Below are 21,841 nucleotides of genomic sequence, written 5' to 3'. Positions count from 1 at the left end.
AAACAAGCTGAGATGAGCTGAAAGAGCCTCTTCACTGAAATGAGAGGAGAACTCCTACCCCAGCACACCCCAGAGAGGGAATGAAGCCCCTCGGCCAAGGCTGGGGTTAATATACCCCCGATGGTGCCCGCCTCTCGTTCCCATGGCACCCAGGAAAAGGAAGGGGGCAAATCCTCCCAGGTGTAAAAGCCCTCAGAACAGCTGCAGCTGTTTGGCCTCTCTGACTCAGATTCAAGGGGAGTACAGGGCTTGTTATAGAAGAAAACTCTTCACAAAAATAACAGTGCTTTCTTTTTTGCAACAGCTACTTGGAGCAGAAGAACAGAAAACTGGTAAGACATAAAACTTTGTGGTTAGGTAGCATAGCTGGATAAATTGGGTCATTTGCTGTTAACTTACATAATTATTCTGTATTTAACCAAAGCCATCTAATAAATTCACACCCAAAACTCCAGCAGCCCAGCTGGCCCTACCAAATCTGTATGTTTATACATACAGTAAACAATACCAAAATCCCAGTAATACCTATGAGAAGTCTATGAAAGAAACCTATTGAAATTAATCCTACCTGAAATACCATCTATTCCTACCTGAAAACCCATCCAGAAAGTTAGCTTCACTCAAAAAACAATTTACACAGAGTTAATAATACCAAGAAATAACACACCATATACCACCAATGAATATAATAGTGAAGGAAAAAAACCCCACATTTTAAATTTTTTTTAATTTAAACTAACTTCTTTTATCAGCTAGAACAAAAGATTTTGCCAGGACTGTAACAACAACTCCTTCTCCTTCTGAAATGTCCCTTCTCCTTCCCAAATTCCTTACAACTTCTGAGTTTAAATCCAAGCCAAAAGCAGAATTCGTGCACCTGTGCGTTCAATGCTCCTGTCAGATTCTCTCTTTCCCTCCACATCTTCTTACACTTTCAGTCTTCAGGCTGTCCTGCTGGGATGAGTCTGACAGAAGAACAGGCACATGTTAACAGAGCATTTCCCTCCCCAGAGCTGGTTTCCTCAGCGCATTTCACTCAATCCCAAGCCTGCAATGATGCACGCTCACCTGAAGCAGGGAGAGAAATCTGTAAAGGTCACTAAATACATAAAAGCGCATCCCCATTGTTCCATTACTCAGCAGCCCATCCGGCCAAGGTCAGAGCTCGCTGCCCACCGAGGACACGGCAACCAGCAGGGCCCTTTCTCCCACTCTCCAGCACGGACCTGCGAAGCCACAGAGGAGTTTACAGAGACCGGGAGCCGGCGGGACGGGACGGGCGCCCGGCCCGACCTTCCAAAGCTGGCGGCAGCGACGGCGGCGAGAGCCACGGCCCCGCTCCGCCTCCTGCGCCGCCTGCCCGGGGCCGCCCCGCCGGAATTGTCCGGCCCGCGGTCGCTCCCAGCGCCTGGAGCGTGGCGGGCGCGGGCCCGGGGGCTGCAGCCCTCTTCCGATGCCGCTCGCTCCCGCCCCTCGCACTTCCTTCGCTCGGCAGCCGCGTCCTTCCGCCGCCCCCGGCACCCAGCGGCGAGAGGCAAGGCGCTGGCTCGGGGGGTGCAGTACCGCCCTTTGGACACAGGGGGGCAGACTCACCGGGGTGTGCTATTTTCTCCGCCTTTTTGGCCGCCATTTTGAGAAGGTCAAGCCAGTCCGAGACACCCGCGACACGCCACTCCCAACACGGCGGCCTCTCGGCTGCCTGTCGGCTCACAGCTGCAGTACCGCGCTCTGCCCACAAGGAGGCAGCACTGCCGCCCGCCCCAGACGGGGGCGCAGCGCGCCTCGGGGCTGCGGGCAGCGAAGGCGGCAAAAAAGAACAGGGGCGACCCCAGACAAAAACTGCTCTGAAATAAATGCCAAAAACCTGCCTCCTATCGAGCAAGAGTCAAACAAGCCCCCTTGATTTAAAGCCATGTTTAAATAAAAGTTTTATTTCTATTTTTCATATTTATAGTCACACGCATATTTATAGTGAACATTGATGTAGCATGTAATTTATACAATATATTCTGTCTATTCCTATTGTTTATATGTATTTCTCTGTGTTTTTATAAATATCTTTCTCTATTAATTGTATAGTTCTTATATAGTTCTTCTATAGCTTAAAACTACATTTCTAAAATACTTTTATTATTTAAAAAAAAATCCAATTCTAACTAAATAAATACCAGAAACCCCTTCTTTTAAACTATACTGAAATATTGTTATATTTAGAGCTTGCATGACTATATACACATTTATATTTCTAGTTTATATTGATGCATTATATTTAGAATATATATAATATGTATCCTGCTCAAATAATAGAGAGAAATTATTTATTAAATTACGTATCATATCTACTGCTAAACCTTGTTTTTTCCTTTATTTTTAATTTTTATATTAATCTTTAGCTATTTATGATATATTTATATACTTAGACTTCTACCTTTATATTATTTGTATTTATAATTTTTATACTAAAACCCCTGCTTTTGCCAAATGAAAAACAAAACCATCCTTTATTTTCAACTACTTGAAAAATACTTTTATAATTATAATTATCATATCTATCATTTGTTTTATAAGTATAGTACATCAATTGATATATCTATTTTATATCTATTTCCTATAATATACTAAAAAAGATATATACAGTATTACTTGTATTATGCGTAGTATCAATTGATGTTATTTTATATTTACAATTATTTAAAAATTTTATGTATACCTGCATATATTTGAAACACATTTCTATATTTATATTTGAGTTGGGTTGTGTCTATATTTATATTCTCTATCTACATATCTATAAATACACACAATACTCTAATTAAAAAAGATAATATCTTATTGTAACATATAATAACTTATGTTACAAGTAAAATTTTAAAAAAGATCAAATATATAAAAACAAGAGAGGTTTATTCCCATTTCCACACATCTGTTTTGTTTAAATGTAGTTATAATATTACATTAGAAATCCAATTCCTAAATAAAATTACAATACAAAGAGCATTGAATTGCCAGCAATATCTTCGAAAAACATCAAGATACCTCCAACAGCCAAAAATCTGCCAGCCAAAAAACCACAAAACACTCTTTTCAATAACAAATTCTCATCATATCAGAAAAATGGAACCAAGATAAAAGAAAACCCTATAGAAACACGCACAGCAAATTACAACAACTACTAAAAAACGAAATCAAACCAACCTACTAAACTACAAACAGTGCCACTGACCCTGAAGGTTACTAAAAAAAAATAAACAAAATTCTACCTCTACACTAACTCAAAGAATAACCAATCCTCTGTAAAAATAACAGCCGAACTACTTAACGAAATAGAAAAAATCTCAAGGTCTAAAAACTAAGAAAACAACTACTCAATACTACTTGAAAAGATCCACCATATAAATACCCGGATTCCCAAAATAAAACCGATGAACAACAATCAAATACATGAAAGAACAACAACAACAACAAAAATAATTAAAAAAAAAAAAACAACAACAAAAAAAGCCCCAAAACCGAATAAACTTTCATTTTCAACAAAAATATTATTCCCAACGGAATAAACCCATAGTGCCTCAAGCTATCAAAATAAAAATAACACCTAGAAACGAACACAAAGACTAAAGACAAACGTAACCATAAACAATGTCTCCCAAATTACCCGCAACCATAAAACATACACTACAATCAAACCAACCAAATAAATAAAAGCCCTGGAAGACGATAAACACACATGCAATTCTCGAGATTAAAAACCCGCTGCTATGAACGACACGACGCTACCTCAAAAGCCCACCGAAACAAACACTACCCGCTCACGCCAATAAAAGCCACCTCAACAGAATTAAAATCCGAACCGCTGCTTCGCGCTACGACCCGTAAAAACCATTGCGCGCCTTTCTAAACATAATACCCCGGCAAAAAAACCATATCCGACTACGAAACCCAATCCGAAACGAACCTTTATCATCCCCACCGGCACCGAGAACCGCAGCAGTCAGGAAGAACCGTAGCCCTTAGCGTACCCCCGCTGCAAACCGAACACAGCGATGCAATCAATGCCGAAAAAGCGCCTCCGAACCGCGGCACCGCCCCAGCACTGCGAGCAGCCGAAGCCCGCGCTCGCTGCCGGCCCCGGACGGAGCGCGGCTCCCGCCAGGAGACCGGCTCCTCCGGCGGCTCCTCCGGCACGCGGGGCCGGCGCCGGCCCGGAGAGCCGCGCCCGCTGCCCCTGCCCGGCGGGGCCGGCACCGGGCCCGGGGGTGGCGGCGGCGCCCGAGCCCCGCGCCCGGAGCGGCCGGAGCGGCCGGCACCGCCCGGGCCGCCGCAGCAGCGCCCGCGCCGCCTCTGCCGCCCTTGGCCGGCCCGGCGCGGCTCCCTCGGCTCGCACCGGCGCGGCTCCGCCACCGCCGCCCTTGGCCGGCCCGGCCGCGCCAAATCCCCCGTGCGCCCCGGCAGCTCCCCGGGCCGTGCCAGCGCCGCTCCCGAGCGGCAACGTTCCGGCCCGGGCCGCGGCCACCACAAGCGCCCTCCCATGCAGCGGCACGGCCCCCTTGCAGCCCTGCAAAGGCTGCCACAGCTGCAGCTTCCCGCAACCGAACCCCGAAACTGACGCCGCAGGCGGGGCTCGCCTCCCTTCAACAAGGGCAAAGAAGTGTCCTCTCCCCTTCACGTTCGTCCCCTACGAGAGCACAAAAGAAGGGGCGCTCCTCAAATGAAAGCCTTCGACTGATGGCAAAGGGCCATTTCCACCTCCATTCAAAGCCTTGAAAAGGAGGGACACCACGGCTGCCCCCTCCATTTCAACCCTAGGGTGATGAAAATGGGGTGGCTGCCTTCAAACCAAACCCATAACACCACAAGAATACTTTTCCCATTCCCCTTCAAATGGAACGCAGGGATTCCCTGTCACCCCCGGGATACCCCCAACAGCCTGGAAAAGGCAGCTTTTCCTGCAATCAACGCCCTTAAAACCACAAGTGAAGAGGGATCCCCTCAGTTCAAACGCAGACAATAAAAGAAGAGGAGCTGCTTCCTCCTCCTTAATCCCTTTCGTCCTCATAAGCTCCATTTCTGCTCCTGGGGAAGCGGGGAGGGACTGGCAAGATGAAATTGCAAAGGGGAAGGACAAAATTCCCCGCTCCAAACCCACACGGGCTCACCTGGTCGGCTGCTGCTCCCCGGCACAAAGATTCGTCCCTCGGCACAAACCCCTCCACTCAGCAGCTCCATGCAAAAATGTACAGAGGCAAACTCTCCCCCCGTTAAAACCGCCCGGGGCAAGAGCCACCCCCTCATCATCCTCACAGCTCACACCTGGGCTGCTCCGAGCCCTCATCATCCTCACACTCACACCTGGGCTGCTCCGAGCCCCTCATCATCCTCACACTCACACCTGGGCTGCTCCGAGCCCCCATCATCTATTTGTCACATTTATATTCGCTTTTAGATTTAGAATTTATATTACTGTATAATATTTACTATATTGTATATTACATCTCTTCATGTTACTTACATAGATTTCTATTTCTATTTCTTTTTAAATTCATAGTTTAGTATTACATCTTTAGATTTTTATTATATATTTCTCTGTGCCAATTTAGATTTCTATTGTACTTATATTATTTATATAAAAACCCCTGCCTCTAACGAAAGAAAAACCAAAGACACCCCTTTATTTAAACCACATTTAAAATTTTAAAAATAATTTTGTTTGTCGTAATTCTATTCACATTTACATTTGTAATTTTCATTTATTATATTTATAGATATCTTATAGATTGGAGAGAATACCTTTTTATATAATAATAGATATATTCTTTTTACACAACATATTTCTTTTCCTTATATTTACGTATATTAAATATTTATTGATATCGAGATATATAGGATATAATTGGATTTCTATTTTTATACCTTTTATGAAATCTCCAGCCTATACCCCAATGAAAACCAAACAATCCCCAATTCATTTAAACTATATTTAAACATAAATCCTGTCACGGCTGCATTGCACAGCAGTGCCCCGAGCTAATCTGACACTTGTTCATCTCCTGTACCTGAGACTGAACCCGCTCACCTTGATCGCACCTGGCAGAACCATTTTCGTACCTTTTCCTGGCATTTCTTGGGTTTTCTCTTACCTTTTTTGTGCCCTCTATTGCCTCTCTTTCTTGCCTTGTTTCTTGGGGCTTTTCCTCCCTTTTTCCTTGACTTTTTCTGGCATTTCTTGGGTTCTTTTCTTCGTTTCATCTTGCCCATCTTGGAATTTTTTTTCTGTTTCTTTCTGGGTTTTTTTCCGGAAATTTTCGTCCCCATCTTGTTTTTTTTTTTTTTTTTTTTTTTTTTTTTCTGATTTTATTTCTTGCCCATTTTGGGATTATTTTTTCTGTTTTCTTTTATCGGGGTTTTTCTCGTCCATCTTGTTTTATTTTTTCTCGTTTATTTCTTGCCCATCTTGGGGATTTTTTCTGTGTTTTTTCTTGAGCATCTCGAAGTCTTTATCCTTTTTTTTTTTTTCTTCTTTTTTTTTCTTTTTTTTTTTTTCCCTGCGTTTCTCCTTGCCCTCCTTGGTTTTTTTTTTGGCCTGCCTGCCTTCCTTCCTTCCTGCCTTCCTATCCTTCTTCCTTTCTTCATTTCAGTTCCTTTCCTTATTTTCTTGTTTTCCTTTTCTTTCTTTCTTTCCCTGTATGTCTAATCTTGGTTTTCCTTTCTAGCTTTAGAATAAAAAAGCAGCACTAAAAACTTTCGGGCTACCTGGCAGTAAAAAAAAAACTGCAAAACGAAAATGATGTAAAGAAAACTATTTACTCCCTGGGAGCCTGAAATTTTCTACTGCTGTACGTGACATAGAGCTTTTATTCCTTCTTATAGATAGTTGATATTTTATACTTACTTTATACAGCGCCCCCTGCCGTGTGATCCGGAGACCTGCAGGGAGAGCGCTGCGGCGTCCTTCGGTTCTGTTTAATGAAACTCGGCTCAATTCGGCTTGGTTCGGCTCTTGGTCTAAACTCGTTTCAGTTCGGCTCTTCGGCCCAACTCGGCACGGTGCGGCTAAACTCGGTCATATTCAGCACATTCTCTAAATGCGGCCAGTGTCGGCTCCACTCGGCTATCGGTTCCAGTCGGCTATCATCGGCTCTTGGGCTGTTTTCGGCTACACTCGCTCTTCGGGTAAACTCGGCTGTTTTCGGCTACACTCGGCTCTTCGGGCAAACTCGGCTGTTTTCGGCTACACTCGGCTCTTCGGGCAAACTCGGCTATTTTCGGCTACACTCGGCTCTTCGGGTAAACTCGGCTATTTTCGGCAACACTCGGCTCTTCGGGTAAACTCGGCTATTTTCGGCTACACTCGGCTCTTCGGGTAAACTCGGCTATTTTCGGCTACACTCGGCTCTTCGGGTAAACTCGGCTGTTTTCGTCAACACTCGGCTCTTCGGTTCAAGTCGGGATTTTTCGGCCGTCCTCGGCTCGCTGAGGGCGGGAGAGCGGGCATGAGAGGACCCCGGAGCACAGAGGGAAGGTTTATCCAGATGCCTGTCACAAACCCGCAAAAATACGCCCGCTCGCGGCGACGCTGAGCCCACAGCATGTATCGGATACGCTTCAAACGCCACAGAAAAATCCGTCAGGGCCGCCATGACGTCGGTATTCCATGCAGGCAGTTCACTTACACCCACCGGGGTCCTCCACTTCCCCGCCATCTCGAGAAGGTCAACGAAAAGTCCGAGACACCCGCGACACGCCACTCCCAGCATGGCGGCCTCTCGCCTGCCTGCCGGCGCACGCCTGCAGTACCGCGCTCTGCCCACAAGGAGGCAGCACTGCCGCCCGCCCCAGACGGGGGCGCAGCGCGCCTCGGGGCTGCGGGCAGCGACCGCGGCAAAAAAGAACAGGGGCGACCCCAGCCAAAAACTGCTCTGAAATAAATGCCAAAAACCTGCCTCTTATCCGACCAGAACCAAACAAACCGCCTTGGTTTAAAATCCTATTAAAATCAATTTGATAGTCCTATTTTTCGTATTTATATTCACATGCATATTTATAGTGGACATTGATGTAGCATGTAATTTATAAAATATATTCTGTCTATTCCTACTGTTTCTATTTATTTATATTTTGTGGATTTAAAAAAATCTTTCTATATTTATTGTATATTTCTATGTTAAAAGCATGATAGAAATGTAATTTTAATTATTTAAAATAAAAATCCCATACTAACTAAACAAATACAAAAAAGCTCTATTCTTTTAAACTATATTGAAATATTTTTATATTTATAGCTTGCATGACTATATTCCCATTTATATTTATAGTTTATATTTAAGCATTATATTAATCATGATATATAATATGTGTCCTATTCAAATAATAGAAATAAATTATTTTTTAAATTATGTACCATATGTACTGCTACAACTTATTTTATCTTAGATTTTTAATTTTATATTAGCCTTTTGCTCTTTATGATCTCTTTCTATACTTAGATTTCTACCTTTATATTATTTGTATCTATCATTTTTGTACTAAAACCCCTGCTTTTGCCAAATAAAAAACAAAACCCCCCTTTATGTTAAACTGCTTTAAAAAACTTATATCAATATGGTGTAATATATAAGAAATGATAGATATGATAAACATAAAATTGATATAAATTTATTTATATCTATTTCCTATAATACACTACAATAAGATATAAGACAGATGAAGAGTAAAATTTCTATAACTGTTCTACCTAACTGTGACTACGTGCCAGGGCAGGGCAGCTCTGATCGTAAGTGGTACAATATAAGTACGTACAATATAGGCTGAGGTAAAGAGTGCAAGTGTAAACAGAGCGTAAGTACACACAATGTAAGGTGACACACTTACATACAGTGTAAACCAACAGAGGTACACACAATATAAACCAATATAGGTACATCCAATGTAAGTACATATAGTATAAACCAACATAGGTACATACAGTATAAGTACATACAGTATAAGCCAGCATAGGTACACACAATAGAGGTACATACAACATAAGCCAACATAGGCAAATACAATACAAGCCAGGACTTGAGATAACTCTCTGGAAGACGAATTCTTGAGCCCTGTACCCTTTGAGAAGATGGAACCTAAGGAACTGCTGCAGTCACCTGAGGAGGTGCACCTGAAAAAAAGTCAGGACAAAAGTCAAAGGGCTGCAGAATAACTTAAGTGCTCGGCTAAATTGGGCTGTAATCGGCTAAACTCGGCTATTGTCGGCTGCATTCGGCTGGATGCGCCTCTTCGGCGCGGCTCGGCTCGCTTCGGCCGAACTCGGAGCCGCTCTGTGCGCTCGGCGCGGCTCGGCTTCATTCGGCTGAACTCGGAGCCTCTCCGTGCGCTCGGCGCGGCTCGGCTCGTTCGGCTCGCTTCCGCCGAACTCGGAGCTGCTCTGTACGTTCGGCGGGGCTCGGCTTCATTCAGCCGAACTCGGAGCCGCTCTGTGCGCTCGGCGCGGCTCGGCTCGGCTCGCTTCCGCCGAACTCGGAGCCGCGCTGTGCGCTCGGCGCGCCTCGGCCGAACTCGGAGCCGCTCTGTGCGCTCGGCGCGGCTCGGCTTTATTCAGCCGAACTCGGAGCCACTCTGTGCGCACGGCGCGGCGCGCCTCGGCTCGCTTCGGCCGAACTCGGAGCCGCTCTGTACATTCAGCGCGGCTCGGCTTCATTCAGCCGAACTCGGAGCCGCTCTGTGCGCTCGGCGCGGCTCGGCTCGCTTCGGCCGAACTCGGAGCCTTTCCGTGCGCTCGGCGCGGCTCGGCTCGCTTCGGCCGAACTCGGAGCCTCTCTGTGCGCTCGGCGCGCCTCGGCTCGCTTCGGCCGAACTCGGAGTCGCTCTGTGTGCTCGGCTCGCTTCGGCCGAACTCGGAGCCGCTCTGTGCGTTCGGCGCGCCTCGGCTCGGCTCGGCTCCCTGAGGGCGGGCAAGCGGCGCCGCCTCACGTTAAACGCGCCCGGCTCGGGGCTCTCCTGCTGCCGCGTCCCGCCGGCGGCCCGCCCATCGCACGGACACGACCGGGAGCGCGGGGCGGCACAGGGGCTCATTAGGCGGTGACCGCACTCGCGCTAATTAGCGCGCACGAGAGCAGCGGGCTCGGTTCGCCTGAGCTCGGCTCCGTTCAGGCAGCCTCGCAAGCCTGGCCTCGGTTCGCTCGAGGCCGTCGGGTTCGGCCGGTCTCGCCTTGCTTCGGCTGAGCTCGTTCCATTCGGCCGAAGGAGGCGTCGTTCGCTCGTGTTTTCACAAATATCTTTCTCTATAGATTGTATATTTCTATATTTAGATTTATACTTCTATAATACTTCTATTATTCCAAATAAAAACCCCGTCTCTAACCAAATAAATAAAAAAAACCACCTTCTTTTAAACGAGATTGAAATATTTTTATACTTAGTATAATTATATTCCCATTCATATTTATAGTTTCTTTTGATGCAGTGTATTAATTATATATAATATAGGTAAAGTTCTAGAAATGTATTTAAATTATTATTTATATTATGTGTCATATCTACTGCTACAACTAATTTTTTCTTGTTTTTAAACTTTATATATATATATCTGTGTTTATTTATGATATATTCCTATACTTAGATTTCTACATTTATATTGTTTGTATTTATAATTTTTACAATCAAAACCCTGCCTATTGACAAATAAAAAAACCCCGCTTTATTTAGCTATTTAAAAAAATATTTTCATGATTACAATTTTCATGTTTATATTTGTAATTTATTCTAGATTACATGAGAACACACCTGCTCCTGCACCCCAGTGGGGCTTCCTCTCCTGGGGACCTTGGGGTGCCCCAATGGCATCAGAGCCCCGAGTCTTCACCGCCCTCTCCTCTATTTAGAAAATACACAGGAACTTTTTTCTGGAAACAAAGACATTACCTAAATCCTCTCCCCGTCTCCCAGACAGATAGATATTCAGTTATTAGTTGGCTGGGCAGCAGTTTTTTAAATAGAAGGATAAACAAGATGTGAACTTTTTAGCTACAAGCAAATAGGCAAATCTGAACAAGGTACCAATGGCCAGCCACTCAAGTAATTTTGAAGCAATTTTTTAAACAATAAAATACTGCTACCACAAAAATAAAGCAAAAAGCTAACTACTGGCTAAGAAAAAATTAACTTTTGACAGCAACAACATTCCAACCACACAGGCTTTTTCCCAATATCATACCTTATAACTACCTCTCTTGGGAATTCTCATCATGTATCCCAAAAGGAATAAATACCTTAGAGCGTCCTAAAGCAAAAAGTAGCACACATGAGCTCCTCACACTCCTGGCAGTGCACTGAGCTCCTCACACTCCAGCGCAGCGTGCACTGAGTCTGCAACAAATTCTGCTCAGTGAGGGTCTGCAAACAAAGGTTCAACTGATGAACTGAACTGATTTTAAAGGGAGGTTTTGTAAGTGCTGAAGCACAACAAAGAACAAGCAGAAACAATTCTTAAAAAAATCTGCAAGTTTTATTTAGCATATATGCGAGTGATTTCCAACCTGTGGCTTCTCACTTTGATTTGTCCGTAGGTTCAGGAAGATGACAATGCACACTCTGCCTTCCCTGAGCCCCCACGGCAGCTGAGCGCTGCTCCGTGTGCTCAGATCGTCAGGAGCTGGATTACACGTACCCGGACGGACTGGAACTGCTCTGCTGCAGATTCAGGAGACGACGGCAGAGAGGGGCTGGCCGAGGCGTCGTCCGAATTCCATTTCTGTGTGACGAGAAGCGGTTTGTTCCCAACAGCTGCAACATCCCCGGCTCGCTTCCGTGGTGAGTACCGATGGCACACAAATGGCAGCCCGAGGAAATCGTGTTCAGGGCTCTAAGTGGCTGGGACAGGGTCTGATGTTTTGTTTTGCACCTGTATGACGATTAGTACGACAGGGCTCTGAGGGATGACATGGCAACACAGAATTAAAAACTCCTCGATAGAATTACATCGACTTCTAGGAAAAGACAAAAGCCTATCACCCTTCTGAAATCTACTTTTAATCCAAAGCACACGGATTGTCACTATACTGCACCTTCCAGCTTTTCAAAGCAGCTTACTTCTGAATACCAGGAAACATTGATTTCTACAGAAACAATGGGCAACCCCCAGGCTAATTTAAGCACTACTCTTTAATAGGGGATCTGCCAGCGTGCCAGTCCAGCTTCAAGTGCACTTTATTTCAGTCTAACATCCCCACAAAATTCTTCTCACATCTTCCAACCCTGAAATCTTCTTTTTCCCTAAGGCTTCTCATCATTAGCAATTTCCAAGTAACATGGTATTTTTACAACATTCAAAAATGTCATGCTGGACTGTGCTAGAGAGTAATCTGCAAATATAAGCTTAGCAAAGATTGAATTGACTTGTCCAGAGAAAAAACCTACAAGTGAACACCCACACCTGCCTACAAAGAGCTAACAAGCCCCTGGCAGCTACCACATCAAAGCACAGTGGATGTTTCTAATAGAGGGTAAGGATAACAATACCACCTTTTGTTCTCTCCAGCTTGTTTTCCCTGCAGTCATATTTTGCTTCTTATGATTTTTTTAGTCTCTGTATCTTCTTGGACAGCACCGAGCCTGACGACAAGGACACGAGAGTCTTTCCCTGCCGTAGGGAGAGAACCAGGAAAACAGTTAAAAAAAGAACAGGGTAGTTTGAAATTCATACTTCCAGTGAGAAGCAGCGCCTAACAAACAGAACAAAAGCAAACAAAGCACGATAGCTCCCTGGGGACAGAAGACTTATAAACCCTCCAGGATTTACGCCCAACCCCTTCAGGACAGCAGCCAAGTGTCCCATGAGGTGGTGCTGCACCAAAGAACGATCTGACAGGTTCCAAAGAGTCAAATGGACAATATTTTGCAAAGCCGTGAAATCTTGCAAAATAACAAAAATACAGTTGATATAAACTACAGGGCAAGAGTACAAGTGTTCGCTTTAAGAGCTGGAACCATGCAGGTGAGCACCTGATAACTGGATCCTCACCAGAGTTTGAACCCTTCGGTACACAGAAGGGTTTTCCCCAGAAATTTCACAGACTGAGTTTTGATAGAAGTACACTTGCCAGATCCTCAGAAGCATCACCCATTCTCCAGGTGTCTGGAGAGAACTGCAAATGGCTCTCACGTAGTTTGAGCTGGTTCTCCAAGGTCTCAGGGTGAATTTCACCAGATGCAACCAAATCAGGCGACTCCCAGTGGGACAGAAGGAACCCAAAGTTTGGGTAGGCAGAGCTGCAGCAAATACTGAGGAAACAAACATAACAGCGTAAAAAATAATAAACCATCCTTTTTTTTTTCTCTTGCTTTTGTTTTTTTCTTATTCAGATCAGCATAGCAATTAAAGAGAAGGTGAAAAACTCACCATTACTGAACATTTCATCATCTGTAAGCCGAGCATCCTTAGCATAGAGGACTCCAAAGTTAAAATTCACCGATCCCTGGGAAATAAAACCAAATATTGTATGATAAACAGTCAAACAGCAGACATAAAAATTTGTTTCCTCTAAGGACTTTCAGGTATGTATGTATCTTTGCATACATCCTACACATTAGAACATACACTTTATACCATCACCTGATACATAATATTTTACCTTTAAATTTTGATAGTATAGCATGAATTTTTAACTTAAATTGGCGATCTATTATTATTAAGTTGGTACTGAAAGTTATTTCTGCTGTCACGTTCAAAAAAACATTATTTTTTTTTTACTGTAATGAGCAATTGATTTCAAAGTCATCACAAGCCCATCAAAATACAAAGCTGTATTCACTGGGCGGGTCTGTGAGCTAGAAGTAGTTAGGCTTGTACTTCCCTCTTGTTCTTCCAGAACCGATAAATCCTGTCAACAAAACCAGGATCTTTAGCCCACTGCTGTGAAAGATTCTACAAGGATGATGGTTTGATTTGTGTTTACAAGTTTTGATTTGAAATGGCCAGTGCAATGGATAAAGACAGTTTAAGTAGTATTACATTACTATTATTATTATTTCTATTATTATTTTTACTATTACTACTACTATTATTATCACCTGCTACTGGAAGAAACAAACCAGTCGTACCTATACTTAATTACTTTTATTTCCAGAAAATAATAAAGAAAAAGAACCAAACCAAAAAAAGTCACTTCCTACCTTTTATATCAAGGGAGGAAAAATTTCTCTTGGGCTCTTCTCCAATTTATCAAGACTCATAGCACTGAAAGACAAACAAAACAGTGCTTTATAGAAGGGCAAGTGCACATTTCAAGGCTGAACCACCAACCGATTGCAGTGACAGCAGTTACAACATGAATCGTTCCGAGAGCCTCTGTTAAATGCAATGTTCTGTGGAACTGCCATTTCTTTCCCAAAATACTAACTTCCAACACTTCCTAAACGTATTTGGTATTTTAAAACAACAGAAGTTAGTGAGACACTGTGTGGAGGTCAGGTTTAAATTTATTTCCTTCTAAAGCACAGAGCTCTGTTCCATCACCCTTCACTTCGGCTCTGCACTGAATCAGGGTGAGCATTTGAGGAGTGCTCAATAACCAATTCTATTTCTCTCTTTTTCTAGTTCTCTCTATTCCTGAATAATTAAAGACAAGTCCAATGAAAAATGACAAGTTCAGCATCAAAGTCACACTTTTTCCCTTTGTCTTGTCAAGAACAGGCTCTAAATCCACTTAGTGCTGCCTGCAACAATTAAGACGTGCAAAACCATTTTTACATGTTTTATAGGTTTATCATAAAAGCCACGGAACGCAAGCTCTGAATTACAGGAAAAGGTACACAGTCAAATATCTAAAGGGATCACTTATTTGTAAATGCATACCTTGATAGAGATCGCACTGAGAACGTTTCTGTGGGACTCTAAGGGAGACATATTTTCTGAGTACCCTGTAAACAAGAAAAGCTAGGATATATTACAGGACATACCCACTTTTTCTACATATTCAAATAGGATTTTTAATAAAAACAACTCAGTTGAAAAAGAAAGAAGAAAACCAAGGTCATTTTACTCAGCTACATTTACTCCCGATTTAGAGAAAAAAAAAAAGTCACGGGTGCTGCAAAGAAAAAAAAAGTGAACCATAAACGCCTACAGTACAATTTTAAAACAAGTGCTTGGATAAAAGAATCTCATGGAACGTGAAGTAGAAAAAACTGAAACCACTATCAGACCTGCCTATTTTCTCACCTTGGTACAAGAAAATCCTAAAAGCAGTATAAAGTCACTGCCTAAAACCGGTCATGGGATGTAACCAAGAACAATTTAGGCATTTGCTAATCTAGACAGAAACCTTTTCTGGATGCTAGTGTCAAATCACAAGTTTTGTCTTTCAGAAGCCCGACAATGCTGGAAAGCACTTTCCCTGGGGCTGGGGAGGGCAGGGGCAGAAGGGGATGAGTTTGCAGATCGCACCTGTGCCATCGGAAGGATACAGCCCGCCTGCTCCCTGCGCTGGGCATTCTCCCGGCCATCTCTGGCTTTACCGCTCAGCGCCGCTCCATCCGTTTGCATGGCAGAAAGAGCCTCGAGCACTAGCGCAGGCAGCAGCCCAGTCATTCCGGCGATATCGCAGCGCTCTCTGCTCGCAACGCCCAACACGCGGCGGAGCCGCCTCCGCCCGCAGCACCGGCAGCAGCCCGAGGGAGACGGCTGCAGCTCGGGGGCTGCTGCGCCTCCGCCAGCCTGAGGGCAGCCGCCCCACCGGGACCGCGGGAGCGACCGGCGCCGCTCGCCGGGGGCGGCTCCTGCAGCTCCCGGCCCGCGGCAGCAAAGCACCGCCTCGCCCTCCGCCATCGCTACCGCTTAGTAAGGCCGAAGAACCGGACCGACGCCCCTTCCGCGCTGCTCAGCTCCGTGCGGGCGGCCAGACGGAGGTTTCGCCCCTCCAGCGTCGCTGCCGCGGCGCCGTCCCGCGCGAGAGAGGCGCCGGGAGCTGCCCGCGCACAGCCCCGCGCGGCCGCCTGGCACGCCAGCCACTCCTGTGCCGCGTCAGCCGTTGCGTCACACGCCTCGCCGGCAGCAGGGCCTGCCGGGAGTTGTAGTCTCGGGCTGACAGCCACTGCTTCGTCCTCCGCCACCGGGAGCTGCAGTCCCTCCCGGGCATCAAACGGGTCCTTCGCCCCAGGGCGGGGAAGGACCTGAGGCAGCAACGCTCCTTCCGAATGCCCTCTCTTTTTCGCTCCAACTCTTTTTTCCTTTTTCACTATGCTTTTCACCCGTTCCCTTCCCTCTGGTGCTCCTGATTCCTTTCCTTTCCTTCCCTTCCCTTTTTTCTATTTCTGATCTTGGTTTTCCTTTCTAGCTTTAGAGTAAAAAAGCAGCAGTAGAAAGTTTCAGGCTACCTGGGAGTAAAAAAAACCTCCAAAACGAAAATGATTTAAAGAAAAATATTTATTCCCTGGGAGCCTGAAATTTTCTACTGCTGCACATGACATAGAGCTTTTATTCCTTCTTATAGAGAGTTGATATTTTATACTTACTTTATACAGCGCCCCCTGCCGTGTGCGCCGGCGAACTGCAGCCCCAGCGCTCCCTGCCGTCTGTCCCGGCGCACTGCAGGAACAGCGCCCCCTGCCGTGTGCCACGGAGACCTGCAGGGAGAGCGCTGCGGCGTCCTTCGGTTCTGTTTAATGAAACTCGGCTCAATTCGGCTTGGTTCGGCTCTTGGTCTAAACTTGTTTCAGTTCGGCTCTTCGGCCCAACTCGGCACGGTGCGGCTAAACTCGGTCATATTCAGCACATTCTCTAAATGCGGCCAGTGTCGGCTCCACTCGGCTATCGGTTCCAGTCGGCTATCATCGGCTCTTGGTGTAAACTCGGCTGGTTTCGGCTACACTCGCTCTTCGGGTAAACTCGGCTGTTTTCGGCTACACTCGGCTCTTCGGGTAAACTCGGCTGTTTTCGGCTACACTCGGCTCTTCGGGTAAACTCGGCTATTTTCGGCTACACTCGGCTCTTCGGGTAAACTCGGCTATTTTCGGCTACACTCGGCTCTTCGGGTAAACTCGGCTGTTTTCGTCAACACTCGGCTCTTCGGTTCAAGTCGGGATTTTTCGGCCATCCTCGGCTCGCTGAGGGCGGGAGAGCGGGCATGAGAGGACCCCGGAGCACAGAGGGAAGGTTTATCCAGATGCCTTTCACAAACCCGCAAAAATACGCCAGCTCGCGGCGACGCTGAGCCCACAGCATGTATCGGATACGCTTCAAACGCCACAGAAAAATCCGTCGGGGCCGCCATGACGTCGGTATTCCATGCAGGCAGTTCACTTACACCCACCGGGGTCCTCCACTTCCCCGCCATCTCGAGAAGGTCAACGAAAAGTCCGAGACACCCGCGACACGCCGCTCCCAACATGGCGGCCTCTCGCCTGCCTGTCGGCGCACGCCTGCAGTACCGCGCTCTGCCCACAAGGCGGCAGCACTGCCGCCCGCCCCAGACGGGGGCGCAGCGCGCCTCGGGGCTGCGGGCAGCGACGGCGGCAAAAAAGAACAGGGGCGACCCCAGACAAAAACTGCTCTGAAATAAATGCCAAAAACCTGCCTCTTATCCGACCAGAACCAAACAAACCGCCTTGGTTTAAAATCCTATTAAAATCAATTTGATAGTCCTATTTTTCGTATTTATATTCACATGCATATTTATAGTGGACATTGATGTAGCATGTAATTTATAAAATATATTCTGTGTATTCCTACTGTTTCTATTTATTTATATTTTGTGGTTTTAAAAAAATCTTTCTATATTTATTGTATATTTCTATGTTAAAAGCATGATAGAAATGTAATTTTAATTATTTAAAATAAAAATCCCATACTAACTAAACAAATACAAAAAAGCTCTATTCTTTTAAACTATATTGAAATATTTTTATATTTATAGCTTGCATGACTATATTCCCATTTATATTTATAGTTTATATTTAAGCATTATATTAATCATGATATATAATATGTGTCCTATTCAAATAATAGAAATAAATTATTTTTTAAATTATGTACCATATCTGCTGCTACAACTTATTTTATCTTAGATTTTTAATTTTATATTAGCCTTTAGCTATTTATGATCTGTTTCTATACTTAGATTTCTACCTTTATATTATTTGTATTTATCATTTTTGTACTAAAACCCCTGCTTTTGCCAAATAATAAACAAAACCCCCCTTTATGTTAAACTGCTTTAAAAAACTTATATCAATATGGTGTAATATATAACAAATGATAGATATGATAAACATAAAATTGATATAAATTTATTTATATCTATTTCCTATAATACACTATAATAAGATATATACAGTATTACTGGTATTATGGATCTTATATGCAGACATTGATTTATGTTATTTTGTATTTTAAATAATTTAACAATTCTCTCTATATGTGAAAGACATTTATATATTTAGACTTTGGTTGCGATTTTTTCTGGGTGTTTTCCAGGTCTTTTCTTGCCCTTCTTGGAATTGTTTTTCTGGGTTTTCTCTGGGTTTTTTCTTGCCCATCTTGGGGGTTTTTTCTGGGTTTCTTCATGCCCATCTTCGGGGTTTTTTTCTGGGTTTTTTCTTGCCCATCTTGGGGGTTTTTTCTGGGTTTCCTCATGCCCATCTTCGGGGTTTTTTTCTGGGTTTTTTCTTGCCCGTCTTCGGGTTCTTTTCTGGGTTTTTTTCTTGCCCATCTTGTTGGGGTTTTTTTCTGGGTTTTTTCTTACCCATCTTCGTCTGTTTTACTGGGTTTTAAGCCAACATGGGTACATTCCATGTCAGTACATACAATATAACCCGGCTGAGGATTTTTTATTCTAACTTTAAAAATGAGTTGCAAAACCTGAAAAGCAAAAGTCATATACACAAGGTTAAATCCAGTCAGCATGTGCCCACACATGCAGAGACGAGCAGACACAGACAGACACAGCCACGTGCTCTCACACACACTGACACACTCTTGCCACTTACACGCTCACTGCGGCCCTTACCTGAGACGCTGAAGAACGTGCTGTGACACATCTTCTGGCTGCTGCTCCTTGAAGTAAATGGCAGACCCTGGGGAAATCAGCAGCCTCGGGGACCTGTGAGACAACAGGAAGGGTCAACGAGTGGCTATCTGACAGCTAGGACTTGTCCCCACTCTGGACCAATAAATTATCTACCCAAAATCCCACAAAAGACAGATGAACAGTAAAGCTTTTATAACTGTTCTACCTAACTGTGACTACGTGCCAGGGCAGGGCAGCTGCGATCATAAGTGGCACAATGTAAGTACAGACAGTATCAGCTGAGGCAAACACTGCAAGTGTACACAGGGTGTAAGTATACACAATAAAGGGTAACGCACTTACATGCTGTGTAAGTACACACAGTACAAGCCAACAGAGGTACACAGAATGTGAGTACACACCGTATAATCCAACATAGATACACATGGTATAGGTACATACAACATAAGCCACCACAGGTACATACAACACAAGCCAGGACTGGAGATAACTTCTGGAAGATGAATTCTTGAGACCTACATCCTTTGAGAAGATAGAACCGAGAGAACCACTGCAGTCACCTGAGGAGGTGCATCTGAAACAAAGTCAGGACAAAAGTCAAAGGGAGGCAGGATACCTTAAGAGTTCCAGATGTCCTGTGTCTATCTACAAATCCCATCTGGAGTCCAACTACACCCCACATTACACATTCCAAGTCCCCGGGCCCTCTCCTATCGCACCAGGCTATGCGGCAGGGCAGAGCAGCCCCGGCACAAATGTGTGCTGACACCCCTGACACAGGACAGGACGTGACAGACATCAGGGACACAAAACAGACAGAAACCTCTAGATAAGGAAAAGGGCTGCAAGGACTGAGAGAATGCAAAAGGAGATGACTGAGTTCAAACTGACGGTGAGCTGATGAGGCTCAGAGAACACTGCAGGAAGAAGATGCTAACTGAATGATTGATTCCAAGAACAGTAAAGATGGATGCCTAGGAATCCTATGGTCAGAATCCTCTGCCTGCCCTCACACTCTTTCAAGCCCTAATCCACCATAATGGATCCAGGTGGGGCACAGCTGTCCATACAGCTCAGAACAAGACCTGACAAGACATCTGATTGGATGCTTCCAAAGACAGAAGAGAGTCTGATGCCTGTCTGAGCTCCCGAGTCAAAAGTTCTATGGCCTGGGTGCCAGGCCAAGGAATGCAGAGATCACAGATGCTAACAATGATGCCAAGGTTTCTGACAGGCCCCTCAATGCGCTAAGGTAAAAGACAGGAGATACACAAACAACACATAATGCACAGCAGACAAGTGACACCAGACACACCGGGACTGCTCTGCCCTGAACACCTCAGCACTGTGATCAAAGGTGAGACTTGGCTTTCATGGGGCCTAAGGGGCCACTTCATGGACACCCCCCCACCGCCAAATTGGACTCAAAAACCCCTCCCAGTAATTCCCAAACCAGCACCCTGCCTTCATCCCCTCTGTGGGTCATAGCCCTCTACTTATCTCTCAGACATCTGGCGATGCCGGTCCGTGCCAGGTGCAAAGAAAGGCCACCTCGTCAGCTGGGAAGGTCCTGCTGTCACCGGGCTGGTGTCTCTCAGACAGCTAGAGTAAAGAGAACCAAACATCAGTGCCTGATCTTGGCACCCCATCGGCCAAAACCCCACCAGTCTGCTACTCACCGTGCTCCTAGGAAGGCCCGGCACCTGCTAACTCTGACCCTCTGCCATGGATGCAATGCATCTGCACCTGAAAGAAAGTTAGAACATGTGTCAAACACCACCAGGATAACTCACAAGCTGCAAAGACCTCAGATCCATCTAGGAATAGCATCTAGAGCCCAAGTACAGCCCCCATTACAAATTTACACTCCCCAGGGCTTGTCCCATTGCAGCTGGCCATGCGGCAGGGCAGAACAGCTCCGGCACCCATATGTGTGCAGACACCCGTGACACAGAACGTGACAAACAGGGGGACATCAAACACCACACATCATGCTTGTGGTGAGGGCCTCGAGGGAAGAAGGCAAAAGGGACCCCAAAGACACACTAGGGAACACGGCACACCGGAAACCACGACACAAACCAGAGCTGTTCTGCACTGCCCGCCTGAAAGCTGCCATCAAAAGTAGAGCCTCTCCCTTTAGCTGTCCTAAGAGGCCCTTGGACAAGTTTGCTTTTCCCTCCGCTAATTTTTAAATCTGTCCCAAGAACTCCCAACCTGCTACACCCCCATCTCCAGGCCGTGGCTCCCAACTTATCTTCTGGATGATCGGTGATGGGAATCCACGTTGCACCTGAAATGAGTCTGCTTCAGAGAGCCTCGTGATGGCCTGTGAGCCTCTCGGTCAGCTACAATAAAGAAAACCAAAACCAAAGAATGAGTCCAGAGTTATGCGGGCCAAATCCCAGCCAGTCAGCTACTTGCCCTCTCCTGAGTGTGCCTGGCTCCCTCAGGCTCCAGCTTCATCCTGATTCCAAGGCTGTGGCCTTTATTAGGGCTGGCACCTGGGTTAGAGAAAGGCAAAGTTAAATGGCATTCCTGTGAGTGCACTGGATGACTCTGTGTGCTCTAAGACATGGGAATGCCTCTGCTAGAAGCCTTGTGGGGAGGGGGGCCCTCAAATAAACAAATAAACACCCTTTCTCACCCTGCTGCCTGCAAACCCCCTCCCAAGAACTCCTAACTGGATACCTGCTCACCCTCCCTCTCCCACTCACAATCCTCAACTCACCTGAAGCCTCAATCTCAAACAGCATCCTTGACACTGGGCAGATCCCTCCTGAGACACGATGAATCTGCTGCAAAAAGTGTTGTCCTTGACACAA

At 45.4% G+C, this 21,841-nt stretch overlaps 2 long non-coding RNA genes across 2 annotated transcripts; both read right to left on the bottom strand.

Annotated features, from left to right (window-relative positions):
* Positions 1 to 680: 680 nt before the first annotated feature.
* LOC141727338 (uncharacterized) lies at positions 681 to 2,863 on the bottom strand. The gene is made up of 2 exons (XR_012578355.1): positions 1,069 to 2,863; positions 681 to 965 (listed from the first exon to the last, which is right to left on the bottom strand). It is a non-coding gene; the product is annotated as an uncharacterized LOC141727338 (long non-coding RNA).
* A 10,265-nt stretch (positions 2,864 to 13,128) lies between these two features.
* On the bottom strand, positions 13,129 to 20,521 carry LOC141727332 (uncharacterized). The gene is made up of 7 exons (XR_012578348.1): positions 19,483 to 20,521; positions 18,996 to 19,088; positions 16,504 to 18,847; positions 14,846 to 14,910; positions 14,164 to 14,227; positions 13,391 to 13,466; positions 13,129 to 13,272 (listed from the first exon to the last, which is right to left on the bottom strand). It is a non-coding gene; the product is annotated as an uncharacterized LOC141727332 (long non-coding RNA).
* Positions 20,522 to 21,841: the final 1,320 nt, after the last annotated feature.

The sequence above is a fragment of the Zonotrichia albicollis genome (genome assembly GCF_047830755.1).
Source record: "Zonotrichia albicollis isolate bZonAlb1 chromosome Z unlocalized genomic scaffold, bZonAlb1.hap1 SUPER_Z_unloc_1, whole genome shotgun sequence".
NCBI lineage: Eukaryota > Metazoa > Chordata > Aves > Passeriformes > Passerellidae > Zonotrichia > Zonotrichia albicollis.
This window is presented reverse-complemented; position numbering and strand designations above follow the sequence as displayed.